This window comes from Nothoprocta perdicaria, unplaced genomic scaffold (assembly GCF_003342845.1).
Source record: "Nothoprocta perdicaria isolate Ctin4 unplaced genomic scaffold, notPer1 scaffold_6, whole genome shotgun sequence".
NCBI classification, from domain to species: Eukaryota; Metazoa; Chordata; class Aves; order Tinamiformes; family Tinamidae; genus Nothoprocta; species Nothoprocta perdicaria.
Window position 1 is genome coordinate 2,751,186 of NW_020455865.1, and position 13,727 is coordinate 2,764,912.

Sequence of the window (13,727 nt, forward strand, 5' to 3'; positions counted from 1 at the left end):
CAGCCTGAGCAGCAGGAGGTTGTGCCCCATTTCAATCCCCCAGTTGAGTGAATGCCAGGATCTTGCGAGTCCTCCCATCCCAGATGTTGCTGGCACTTCTGATCCCACAAACAGCCCATTGTTGTGCAGTGAGACCTTTGTGTTCTCCAGCTGCAAATGAAAAACCCACCAACACCTGAACACTGTCTGCTGCTCAGGTGTTGAAGTTCTCTGTCTTTTCAAGCATGCACAATGATAAGAAGCCAGGCGGGATAACTCAAATAGTGAAAGCACTCCAAACAAGGAAATAAAAGCAGGACAGAGCAGTAACAACACTGACACATCGCCTGTATTCCATGGGTTCCCACYGCCTGACTCAGGCAATAAGCCAGGAGCAGCCAAACGCGGACCTTCATGTGATGCAAGGCCACTTTGCTTTACAGAGTTGAAAAGTTGACTGAAGAAAAGGGCTTTTTGCACAACAGTTTAGCTCCCGCTTGCTTTCCAGGTGATCTAGAGGCTTGTGCAGACCTGTTTGCCCTTCCTCAACAACAGAGGAGCTTGCAATGGCAAACTGGAAAATTCCAGCAGTCTCCTGCCAAGYTGGAGGAGCCAACCTCCAACGTAGCATGGGCCAGCTCACCCGGAGGCGCAGGTAGCTTTACACCAGGTTGGTTCATGCCAGCCCCAAACCTCTCCAGCAGCCAGTCGGGGTGACAAGCGAACATCCAAAGGACCAGATTGCAGCCATGGCAGATGGCCAAATCTTTTAGGAAAAGTAGTTTTTTATAGAAGTTCTTAGGACTAAAAGCATCTTGAACTTGCTCACTTGTTTACARGGTGGAAGGGCTTATGTGCAAGCTCTCAAAAAGCCAGGCTACATAGRTAGAAAAGTTAACAGGCATTTACATCACCATGAAACAATCAGCATGAGGATTCAGATAAAACTATAGGAGGCATTTTTCTGTATATTGAAAATAACTATGTAGATAATGAGGAAGGAGCAATATGAGGTGTTCCTGATGACCAGTTATGCCCTACAAACAGCTGATGAGAACTGATTGAAAACAAGACTTCAAGCTGCCTGCGCTGTGGTATAAATGATCAGAAGGAACAATTCCAGTCTGGAATAGCTTAAAACGCTCCTTATAGAGAACAATTCCTAAAAACACTGTTTCACCCTTTCAATCTTATGCTTTCCTTTGCTTTCTTTGCGAGCAGCTGAACAAAAAGCTCAGCCCTTATGAACTGTCTTATGGTGAAGTCATAATCCTGACTTGTGACCTCATGCACATTGCCATGGCAACAATGGCACCTAAATTCAATTTAACTTCAGAAAAAATGAGATTTAAGTAAAAGTTTAGACTAAGAGAGACTAAAGCTATCATTTTCCTACCAAGGAGGCACCTTTCAGAAAAGCTTTATGCTCTGACGACATCCATGGATATTAATAAAATTGCATGGCTTTTTTCTTGTAATTTTGCAATAAGTAGCTATTATCGCCCACTTCCCAGCCACAGAGCACAGACATGACCATGGTACCAGCTCAGGACTGCTCATATCCACCCCTGGTTAAAGCTGCAAGTTCCCTTAAATCTCCCTGCAAATATTAACCCAAAGAGCAAACCAGCTTTTCTACAACATCATAACGGGCAACTCATTAATAACAATTGCAGTGCTTATTGCAGACACGACAGCAAAGGATGTAAGAGCCAATAATATTGGTTTAGGTGAACCTTAAGCTGGCTGGGGACACCCTGAATATAGCTCCCAATGTGGGAAATGCAAAAATCCTCCTAGGATTAAAGAYGCCTCTCCAAGCAAGTAACAAAACAATAAAACTAACACCCTATTCCTGTAGTTAAATGCTTGTTTTGRCTTTGCAGGCCAATTTCCTTACAAAACAGGGAGTGCTGCAAGAGTCCAGGAGCCAGACTACTAGTTCTTCCCAATTTTGTCTGCTCTGTAGGAAATTCAAGGCTGATTTTTGCCATGGGGTGGCACCAGGACAAACCCCACCAGAGAAAGAGTGCGTGCAGCGTAGCCAGCACGAGGTGGGGCTTGTTTTTCCGTAGGTTTAGATGTTTTTCAAAAAGAAGCTCGTTTAATAGAGGAAATATCTTTAAAGCAAGAACAGACTTTCCACTCCTCCTCTTTTTCCAGTGTTACTGCCTTCCCTTCAGTTTAATGCTCAGCACTCYGCCTCTTCTATGTGTCCAGGCTGTTCTTGTTCATCAAACATGGGAAAAAAGGCAAAATTTGCATCAAAGTGTCTATTGAGAAGCATGAACTCAGTTCACCTTCTTGAATGAAGAGGCAAAATAGGACAGTTCATCTTTTCACTCCCTACACCAGCCTGGAAGACCCATAAGAGAGCTGCCATTCCCACTCCCATCCCTGCGTTTCACTTCATGCCCTGTGATCTGTGGTCAGATGGCCCAGGCTAAGCCCCGTGCGATCTGTCTAGACGTCTAAAAAATATAATTCTTGGTGCTACAACAAGTGTTATACTAAGCCACAAAGCTGTATGTTAGCATCATAAAGATCTGACCCTATGATCTTTGTGAGGGCCAAAAATGAAGATGTTCCCAAGCTGCTTGGACTAAACTCTCACTGACCCCAAGGGAGGCTTTGTTGAACGCTTTGTTGACTGCACAGTTCCCTTTTTTAAGCTTTTTTTAGCTCAAATTTATCCATCATAATCATGTCTGTGAAGATTAAAGGTGAGCCCAAGACCACAGGACCTACACACTGGTCCCAAAATCCCCTGTGTCATTTTTGTTGAAGGGTTGGGCTCGAACGTCCAGCCCTCTGGTAAGAATGTTTTCATCTAGAAAACAGTGGTGTTCATCATCTTCACCCCGTGCACAATATTTTCCCCAAGGATGAAGGTGAATGGGCAGCACTCAACCAGTTGACAGCTTACACGTTGCACGCTAAACAGTGATCACAAATTTCCTTAAACCACCACCTACCAGGACAGCCCTACATGTTTTTCAGTGACCTTTCCTTTCACACGGTTATTCCATGGAGGTCATCTTATTTTTTTTGGTATTAGAGCTGTTCCATGGCTGTATATTCTCAAAAGCAGGCATGGGAGCCACCTTGCAGCCCACATCACTTGAACTCAACATGTGGCCAAGTCAGATCTAAGCATGTAAAACCTACATGAAGAGCACAACGCCAAGCAGTACTAAGTCTGAGCATGAACAAGATCACCGGCTGAACATTCAGCAGTGTAAAATTCCACCTGAAGTGTCAGGAAAATCCTTACATTAAGGTCTAGTTCAGCTATGGAAGATCTATTAGTCTTCCCAAAGGAAGCGATGAAAAGTCCCGTTGCTTGAGTCATTTCAGATTAGTCTGGACAAAGCTATAGACTTCTGGGAACAACTCTGCCCTGACACACATGTATTATATGACCAGAGAGATCTTTTCCACTGATGGTTTCTGCAGTTCAGTAATCCTGAAAAAATGTGGGCAAATTTCACAATAAAGCCCAGTCAGAACCTTGACCGGGCTGACATTCCTGGCTCTTCTCCCACCAAAAACCTGCCTGGCTGGACCCTTCTCCTCCCAAGCCCCAGTCTTCMCCGGGATGTGCTGTACATCCCAGCAGACCTTCACTTCCTCTGCTCATTGAGCACATACCCTCTTTAGGCTAAAAACCAGCATTTACTACACGTTCCTCCACACACCAAAGTCACCAGGTGACTTTTTTTTTTTTTTTCCCCCTCCATCCATGCAAAATTAGCATCATTAATCATTTGTTCACACAAGCCTAGTACCCTTCATCCTCTATTCCCTGAGGAAGGTATAGATCAGCTTTAAACCTACCGATTTATTTTTCCAAGCAATTTTCATCCAGCCTTTCCCTTCTCTAATACTCTCAACAATTAGCTTTAACACAACTTCTAAACTCCTATTTCCCCTTATAATTCTGTGCGTTACCAGCAACACCGAAAATGACACATTTTGTAGATTCCTTTTTGCTTTTGCAAGATTACAGGTCAGTTCCACTGAGTGCTTCTGGTGTGACGAACCCCATAATTTCTTCGTCTTTTCCTTGGTTCAAGTAGTGGTTTAGAAGTTATGATAATACAAGGATGCTACGAGCACCCACCCATCAAAAAGCAATTCAGACACCAGGCTGAATAGCCCTGGTTTGTCTGAACTACTTTCTAAATAGAGAGGGGAAACAAAATGTCAAGCAAAGCAGTCACTTTTGCGCATGAATCATTCAGAGAACCCAATCCAATTACCTAGTGGTCTCTGACATGACTAATTTCTGCTTCTGTCTGTTCAGTGTTTCCAGTAAGTCACCTTCTCGGATGCATCAGCACCTTGCCACGAGTCCCCTGGTAACTTGCTGCCTTTCTGCTCGGTGATGAGTTTTCCAGTTTGGGGAACTCTTGGTAAAGCAGCCAGCGTGTCCTAAGGTGCAGACCTCAGCCAGAACAAGGGGCCAGATCCCCAACGCTCAGCCAGACACGGTGCTCCCATGTCCAGAATCAATATTGATGCACCATTCATGACCATGCCATCATATGTTGCTGCTGGTCACCAAAACCCTCTGCTAAAGCTACTCCAGACCATCTCAGCAGCTCCTCAGCCCTGTGGGGCAGAGCCTCTCAAGGAGRGCAGAGCCCTTCACAGCTCATTACACCTCCCAGCTCTATGGCCTCCAGGCTCATGAGTGCCTTTAACCCTTCCCTGCCCCGTTGCCTTTTTATTYATCTACCACACAAGCTTGTTTTGCTCAGGCAAGACTTCTCGCACGCCTTTGTGTTCATAAATCACCAGGCCAGAGGTGATCGTGTTTCAGAGGCCACAGGGCTCCACTGAATTAACTCTTGTTTGAACTAGGGTATTTAAAAAAACCCCAGCTTCTTGACCTGGTTTGCACTATAGCAAAATGAGCCCATAAAACTCCTGGCTGCCAAGGAAAGGTGCTATGCTTGAAGAGTCAAGTACAACCACCTCCCCACAACGCTGCTGGGACCATGCAAGAGCCAAGGGGACAGCTGCATCCCAGGCCCTYTACCAGATCCAAGCCTTATGTGAGATCCCTTTATGCCTTTCCCAGCAACGAGGGACGTTTAACTGCTACCAAAACCTTCCTCTTCATTAAACTGCTACCAAAGCCAAAGGGAGATGCTTTTGTCAGTGTCGTATCTGGCCCCAGTGAGCAGCTTCAGTCTCCCCCTTGGATCCCTGGCTTCAGCAGCAGAAGCACATAAATATTTCATCTACATCAGATGCTTAACTGATTTAGATTGATCCAGCACCACTGCAGGCAATGAAGTTTGACTCCCTCATGCTTGCAGCATCTCTGGCCCCTACACCTTCCTTTAAACTCCCTCAACTGCCTGATCACCAAAACCAATTTGAATTCCAAGGTGACACCAAGTCTCACAACATCAAACAAGCTTGCATTATCCTCTATTTGCTATGTCTCAAAGATTTTTTCCCCAGAAGTGCCTTTCCATTCATACACTTCTTTTAACTCCTACAGAGCTCTTACATGCACTTTCACAAATACATATTAGCCAATTCTATAGGCAACCCTGAGCAGTCAATGCATAAGTGGACTTCCACTTGGTGGGAGGACTGACTAGACACAACGTCAGACCTCAGATTAGATGAGCCTGTTTGTCCCCACACCTGTGCTTTGCTAAACAGGCCATTCCCTTGAGCTGTATTTCACCACTGATTCCACTTTTAAGAATCTACATATTTAGAGAAGATGACAGAAGAGTCTTCAAATGGGGGATTAAATTCACACAGGTCACTAGAAAACATGACTAATCCATTAGGCTGTTAAACAGCTCAACATGCAGGGGTTAATCAACGCTAGCCCAAGGTCTAATCCCTCTTTCTGCTGAAGAACTCACTGAAAATAAACTCTGCCTACTAATGTTCTGGAAAAGAAGATAAATGGACCCAAGGCTTGAGGAGGTTCACTTTGCAGAGCTCTCTGTTCCTGTGAAGCCTGACTACTGTCAGCCCGACCAGATGGTATTTCCATCCGTGCAAAGTTATGGATTAGGAAAGGCTGGCTGGCCCTAGGCCAGTTTACAGGAGTCAAAGAACTGGCCTCCTTAACCTGGGTTAGCAGGACCATCTCACACAATGGAGAGTCRCTCTTCCCGGGGGTTTTTGGCTGCATATTCCAGCCTCCTATTTATAGCTGCGATCCCTGCTTTTACAGGACGGTAATTTCACACTGGCCATAAATCTTGCTCTGAAAACTGGTATTTGTAGGTCAGCAAGGAGACGAAGCCAGCAACCAGAACCACTGAACTCCTGCAGAAACCATCCAGTTGTGCCACAAACGCTGAAAGGCAATTAGGAGCAATCAAAGGACCTTGTGTCACATTCCATGCCGGAATGCGACGGGTTTGTTCCATGAGCAGCAGCGGCGGCTGCCTGCACCTTGACAAGGTTGTTTGGGATTTGGGAAGCGGGTGACACCATTTGCTTACCCAGCGGGTACAGCTCACTGCATCCATCTGCCAGCCAAGTTTGCACTGGCAAGTCACATCTCTGAAATCACGTCATGGGAGCGTTCATCCCTTTTGGATTTTGTATTTCTTACACCTCCGGGAATGCACTCGTCCTCAGGAGGGAACAGAGACTCAGCACAAGGAGCTTATTTCTTTTGGCATTCAAAGATATTGGGAGGAAACTAACAGCTTAATCCTCCTACAAGATCGGAAAGCCCACAAACACGAAGGCTAACCTGCCTTTAAGGTCCTCTGTATCCACCAGCTTTGGGGCAGCCTTCATCAATGGACACGCGTTAAGAGCTACGGCAAGCTGTACCAGCTACCAGTGCTTTAATTGCACAAGTTAATGGYAAAAAGGAGGGAGCTTTGGGCTGTAGGGTCTCAGAAAACCTCTTCCCCAGCAATGCCTCCTATAGCAATAACTAAGAGAACCTCTTGTAGCTGTGCCCATCCTTGCATTCATTATGCCCATGCTGCTGCATGCGAGTAAAGCAGCTTTTACTCCAAATAACCCTAACTTTGCACATAAACAACAGACTAATTAGGAAAGAGGTGCTCAGTTTTTAGAAAACGGCCTGATCTCATCATTTTTGTTTAAGTATTCAAATGCAGGGCTACTCCAATTTCCATAGAACTTCACTTCTCATTGCAACAGCTTCTAATTAGCAAGTGACTCGCAGAATATTTGCTATGCACCCCAAAACATTTACTGCTTGCACCCAAAACACGTGCTGCTTTTCTACACTATCTGTTTTCTGATGCATGCAGCCAGAACTGCTCACAGGAGAGCTCCTTGATGAATTTGCAAGATACTTCCCCTTGTCCCTTTACTGATGTCAGTACAACCTGACACTCCAGGGAGGCACCAAACTGAAAAAGATCCCGATTATAAAGAATTAGTCCAACACAGTAAAACTTAAAAAAAAAAAAAAGTTAAAAATTAGACGTCCTTTGGATGTCCTTACAGGCCCTATGAGTCCTTTTCCCTACAGGGAATGCTGGAGCATCTCTGCTGGACAGACCTCAGCGAACGGCAGAATTGGGACCTCTCAGTCCCAGGCAGACCCTCCCTCGAGCAAATGTGAAAAGCAGCTGTGCCCAAGCAGAGGAAACCAGGTTTGCAGAGGAGAAGCAAAGGAAACGGAGGAGTCTGCGGGACCAGCACCTGCCGCACACAAAGCACGCCGCGAGCGCTCCATAAAACAGCCTTGGCAGCAGAGACAGGCGCGTGAGCCCCCCAGCTCCCCGCCAGCCCCACGCCAATTTGTCTTAGCATTAGCAGGAAGCAGTCTAGCCTTCTTTAACATACACCAAGGGACACGAGCAGGGACTGGGCTCAGCACTTGCAGCAGCAAGCCGTGCCTATCTCCCACCTGAACTGGCAGCTTGCCATAGCACTCCAAGGAGAAAGAGCCTTTTGAGGCACTGGCATGGGGAAGAAAACATTTTTTTWWWAAATTTTCTAAAGCTTTGTTCTCTTTCTGGTGTCCATACCACAACACTGGTGTCGGGGAAAGGGTTAAACTGAGAAGCAGTTGGGGGAAGGGAAAACAAGATGTGCAAAATGGAGGAGCTAAAGCCACCAGGCAGCCCTGAGGAAGAGACTGTTGCGAGTACGGGTGTTACCGGATAACAGGGAACAGTTAAAGCATTAAAGAGGCTATTTGTTCACCCCCRCAAATAGTCCACCAGAGCTTCCTTCGGGGGAAGGGCCAGTGCCACACACTGGGGCTGGTTGGGGCTAAAAAGTCATACAATGGTCCAGCTAAAGTAGAAAAGTCTTCAACCCAGGCTCTGCAGTATCCTATTAGCCCTAGCAACTGTCGTAGCTCTCTCTTAGGACCTCGTTAACAGTACTTCTAAAATTCCCTGAATTCTTTCTAGGTCAAGGCATCCTATACCTCTGGTCCAAATATGTCCCATATATTTGACCCTTCTTTCCGCCATTTGTGTCTTTTTTTTTTTTTTTCCAGACACCCCAAGCCCTTTTTGGGCCAAGAAATTGAGCAACTTCACAGTGGCTTCCTCCACCAGCCCATCTGCTTCCCTTGATTAGGAGCAAGTCATCCACATTCTGCAATAACCTGACTCCTGGGAATGGGGTAAATTCCTTCAGTATTTTTTGCAAAGCTTCTCTGATTAGGACCAGTGCCTCYGTGTATCCTTGTGGGAGGACTGTCCATGTCAATTATTTTATCCTAGCAGGTTGTAACTCTTCCCCTCCCCTGAAATYGGATACTGCTTTTTAGAGACTACCTGGCCTGGTTGCTTAAAAGTAATTTGAAGAGGCTCCATGTCTACTTTTCCATATTTTCCTGGAACTGCCCACGCTTCTGAGTTCACTTGTGCATAATGTTTATCAGACATTTTGTGCAGGTTTACAATAGTGTTAGCTGCTTTATCATCCTTTACAATATTGCAGTCCCAATTTAGCCATCAAATCCCTTCCCAGCAGATTGCAATCACAATTTGGGACAAAAAGAAAATCATACATCTCACATTTATTACCCATATCTGCATTTCTTAGATATTCATTAATCTTTTCCCCCACTGCTATAGGATCATCTAAATAAAGGAGCGGTTCTTTCTTTAATCCCCTTATATCTTGGSTGGTCAGGGGCACAACCACAGATCCAAACTACCTCCCACATCCTGACCTCCCAGTGGAACCTGCCATAGAGACATTTGCAGAATTCTTGTCTGAACTTCAGGAGCTTTTAAGCCCTCATACTGGGCTCCCCYTTCTTGTTTCCAAAGGGGACGAAACGTCCCATACCTCCTCCTCACTGTTGCCAGAAGCAGGAGGTGCAGAGGGGGCAGGATCTGTGGTTTCTGTGATGAGTCTTGATGACAAGAAGGGGGCAGGCACTGGAGGACGTCCCACACTTCCCCACCTGTTCTCCCTCCCCCTTCCTCAGACCTCAATTCCCTCTTTTCTCCTCTCTGCCTGTTRCGTAGATTCCTGTAGATGTTGCCCTTAMCCATACTGAYGCACATTCTTTCTCCGTGAGACCCTTTTCAGTATCACGGAGATGGAGGCACAAAACCTGACAAACTCYAGGATGGTCATCCGACCCTATAGAGGACCTCCTAAATCCCCCTGGTAATTTATATTCTGGCCAAACAAAACAACCRTATTTTATCATTATTTCCTTGATTAGTTCTGCTGGAATGCATAGGTTATCCCAAACCCTCAACAGTTTCCCCAAGGGAGTATATAGGGTTAAGTCGGGGTCATCATCCCTTTTTCCAATATTSTTTTTTGGCTTCCGTTTGCTGCCCTCCATAGGCATCCAAATCAGGGTCGTCACTCCTTGTACTCCCCATTTTCCCATAGTACTCACGGGTGAGATTTCAGCGATCCTTTCCATCGGACCAAGTCCTTTCCGTCAGACTTAGTATCCTTTCCATCAGACCACTGGGGACCCGCACCAGTCCTACTTGCGGCTCCCACTGATCGGCTGCTCATCTGTCTCCGGACAGTCTCAGGAACCCAATGAGTGCTCCGGTGTYGGCTGCCGTCAAACGATGTCGAGCACCAGCATCTCTGCTGAGGCACACCATCGGCTGCAATCGCTGTCTGCTCTTCCTGGAGGATGGAAGGATCCTGGAGGAGCCCCTAGTTGTGCGGAAAATCTTGTTGTCAAGAACTGAATATCCAAAAGGGAGACAGAGGAGTACAAAAATATTATTCCAATAATGGGAGAGTCCACCGGGCATATCCCTGTGGGGTCTGTCAAATTGCTGGAGGATGCAGCCCCCTTTTTATCCTAATTTCCTGACTGAGGTAGCCCTCTCCTTTTCCCAATTGGACATGATAGTCAGAAGTTAAAACCTTCCTAGCCTGTGTACACCCAAATCTTTGCCTCCCTCCATCCCTTTTCACCGAAGCGCACCTGACGCCTTTACTGCCTCACTGCTGTCTCCACTCAGTATTAGTACCCTGTCACTCATGACTCTGTTCAGTTTCCCACCTGCATATGTTCCTTCACCCTACTCATCAGCCGAAAAAAGGGGAGCAAATTCCTCTTATGTAAAAATAAAAGCTTACAACCTTATGTTTGTGCTCTACTCAGTCTAAAATTGTGTGTGTGTTTACTGCTCAAGGGTAAGCCGTGGAGTACCACTAAGGGAAAATGTTGGGAATAGCACCGAGGGTAAACATCGGAGTAGGACCGAGGGTAAACATCGGAGTAGCACCGAGGGTAAACATCGGAGTAGAACCGAGGGTAAACATCGGAGTAGGACCGAGGGTAAACATCGAAGTAGGACCGAGGGTAAACATCGGAGTAGGACCGAGGGTACACATGGGGAGTAGGATGGCTGCAAGGCTTTTCCGAATAGGAGCAGTGCCTCGGTGTATCCTTGTGGGAGGACATGGCCTTTGTTCTTTTGTCCTTTTCCCTCCCTCCTCTTGTGCCCGTTCAGATGTTTGATACTGTTTACTACTCTCTATGAGAGGACAGTCCCTAAATGCGTCTTTCAAATCTAGTATTGAATAGTACTGATATGAAGAGAGGATCTGGTTTAGAATAGTGTACGGATCTGGAACTGTGGGGCGACGGTTTATTTCATTTAWTACTGTGGGGCGACGGTTTATTTCATTTATTASTCTTAATTCCTGTGTTTTTCCTTGATTTTTTTTTTTYYCCCCYTTATAGTTCTCCTTTTGGACCAGACCTTGCAGCTTTGCAGCAAAGTAAAACATATTCCTGGATAGAGCAGTTTCCTATTATTCAAAACAAACTGATTCCCTTGTCTGCTGTGAGGGTCGGGAATGTGTCAAGTACGGAATGGAGTGGCCACAGATCTGCTTGGCCTGGTGTCCCCAAGTGCAATGCCCGGTGCTGGGTTCCCAAGGACAAGAGGGATGTGGAGCTGCTGGAGAGAGTCCAGCGCAGGGCTCCGAGGACGATCASGRGCCTGGAACATGTGCCCTGTGAGCAAAGGCTGAGGGAGCTGGGCCTGTTCAGCCTGGAGAAGAGAAGGCTGAGGGGGGACCTGAGCAGGGTCTATAGATACCTCAAGGGAGGCAGTGAGGAGGAGGGGGCGGCCTCTTTGCAGTGGTGGRCAGCGACAGGACTAGAGGAAACGGCCACAAGCTGAGGCACCAAAAGTTCCACAGGARCTTAAGGAAACATTTCTTGACAGTGAGGGTGCCAGAGSCCYGGCACAGGCTGCCCGGAGAGGTTGTGGAGTCTCCTTCTTTGGAGAGCTTTAAAACCCGCTTGGATGCAGCCCTGTGCCCCGTGCTCTRGGTGACCCTGCRTGTGCAGGGGGTTGGACTAGATGACCTCTGAGGTCCCTTYCAACCTTAAGCACGCTATGATTCTATGATATCATATGGAAAAGCTACACTCCACAAGACAGTTGGACAAGTCTGACTTTTTCCCCTTGTTAGACCCGAGATGGACATGAGGAACATCTGGGATGTTGTTGTTTTTTAAGGAAAGCAATTTGTTTAATGAAATGTGAAATTTATGAGCTGGTCAGCCTTAGGAATAATTAAGTTCAGGGACCCTCAAGGGTCCAGAGGCTCTCGGTAATGGAAAATCAGCTGTCTTGCTATAGAATCTATAGGCTGCAAGGAAGAAGGCCGTAACCCAGTGTCCTGCGATTGGCATCCTGATCCAGAAGTGAAATCACAGTTGTGACCAGGAATAACAACGTCCCAGGCACCTCTGCTACAACACAGATGGCTTTGTCATTCCCTTCCCGCTTGGCTTTTATTTTCTTAACTGCCTTCGAGTCCTCCAGTGACGTTAGCCCGGAATTTTGTGAATTGAAGCTGCAAGCAGGAGCACAGAGTCAAATTTCAGCTCAAAGAATGTAAATCAGCTAGCAAAATTGCATGTGTGTGAAGGCACTCGCAAGCAGGGAGGGAAAAAACTGGGGGAGCCAACGATGGGAAAGGCCAGTCTCCATTCAGCTTGGAGGAATGTAGAAAAAGCAAGAATAAAACCTGTTTCTTTTGTACTTTTTTAGTGGCTGTTCTTGCTCTTTTTTTTTTTTCACATGGGCAAATAAAATGCAATATTTTGCATCTGAGGGTTGGCCAAAGAGAGCCCTTATTTGTGATGCCTGGAGTCGGAAGACCCTCCTGCAGCTCTCCAAGACTATGTGATGSGGAGAAGGGATGAGGTACCACTCCTTGGCTACCACCAGCAGGGAACAGCTCTCCTTCACTGCGCTTTCAGCCACCAATTTCCAAAAGAAATAAATATAACCCACAGGTCAGTGCAGCAAAGCTCACATCTGAGTGCTGGGCAWGCATATAGGTATCTGGGCAGCAGAAGCTCCTCAAGTGCTACTGCAAGGCAAAACAAAATCATTGCAATAAATACAACAGGTTCCCAAAGGAATTCGGCCAGGCCCAGGTACRTATTGGAGGAGGAGCAGATTGCTGTGCTGCTCTCCACACTTACCCTCCAAAGCACTATATAGAATAACACTAGTTTTCATTTATTACATATCTGTTATTAAATAGCATCCAAAAACCTCCTTGTTCTACATGCCCCAGGCAAGGGCACACGGTGAGCCTTGCTCCAGGAGGGAATAGGGGCTTCCCTCCTCCTCCAGAAATACTCCCCAAATTATCCAAGAAATAAATCATACGGGACACTTCAGAGAGCTTCCTGACTGGCATTGGTGAGGAGCTGCCAAGTCCATATTATTATTTTTGAGACAGAAAGCAAGCTTCTCAGAAATCCCAGTGTAGTGAATTGATCCCAAGAGAGCGCAGACAGAGCATTTGCTACTGTGAATAGCCCTTTTTCCTTATTTTGGAGCATTTTAGGGCCAAAAGCCTGTCCCAACCTATTGGAAAGTGTAAGTAAGCGCCTCTGTTCCCTCCAGAAGAGGAACGTTAGAAAAGCAAAGCAAGACAGATTCATCCTTCCATTTAGCTGGCAGGGCTGAAGAGCAACTTCTGTTGCCTTCCTCATTTGTCTCTCCAGCTGGGGTGCAAGAACCCCCCCAAATGCAATGGAGAGCACTGGGAGACTGAGGGCCAAGCCCATACTTGCAATAGCTCCAAACTGCTGCAGTTCCACAGATGTGAAAAATCCCGGGATACAACCCACCAACATAAGCTCTAGAGCGGCACCATCATTTATTTGCTGCCTCAGACGGTTGTCTCTTTTGGCCAGACACTGCAAGGTGACACTTATGCAAGCTGCAATGGGAACTGTCAATGTTTTCAAAACCACGCTTGTTCTACTCCTTTTTTAAATTATGAGG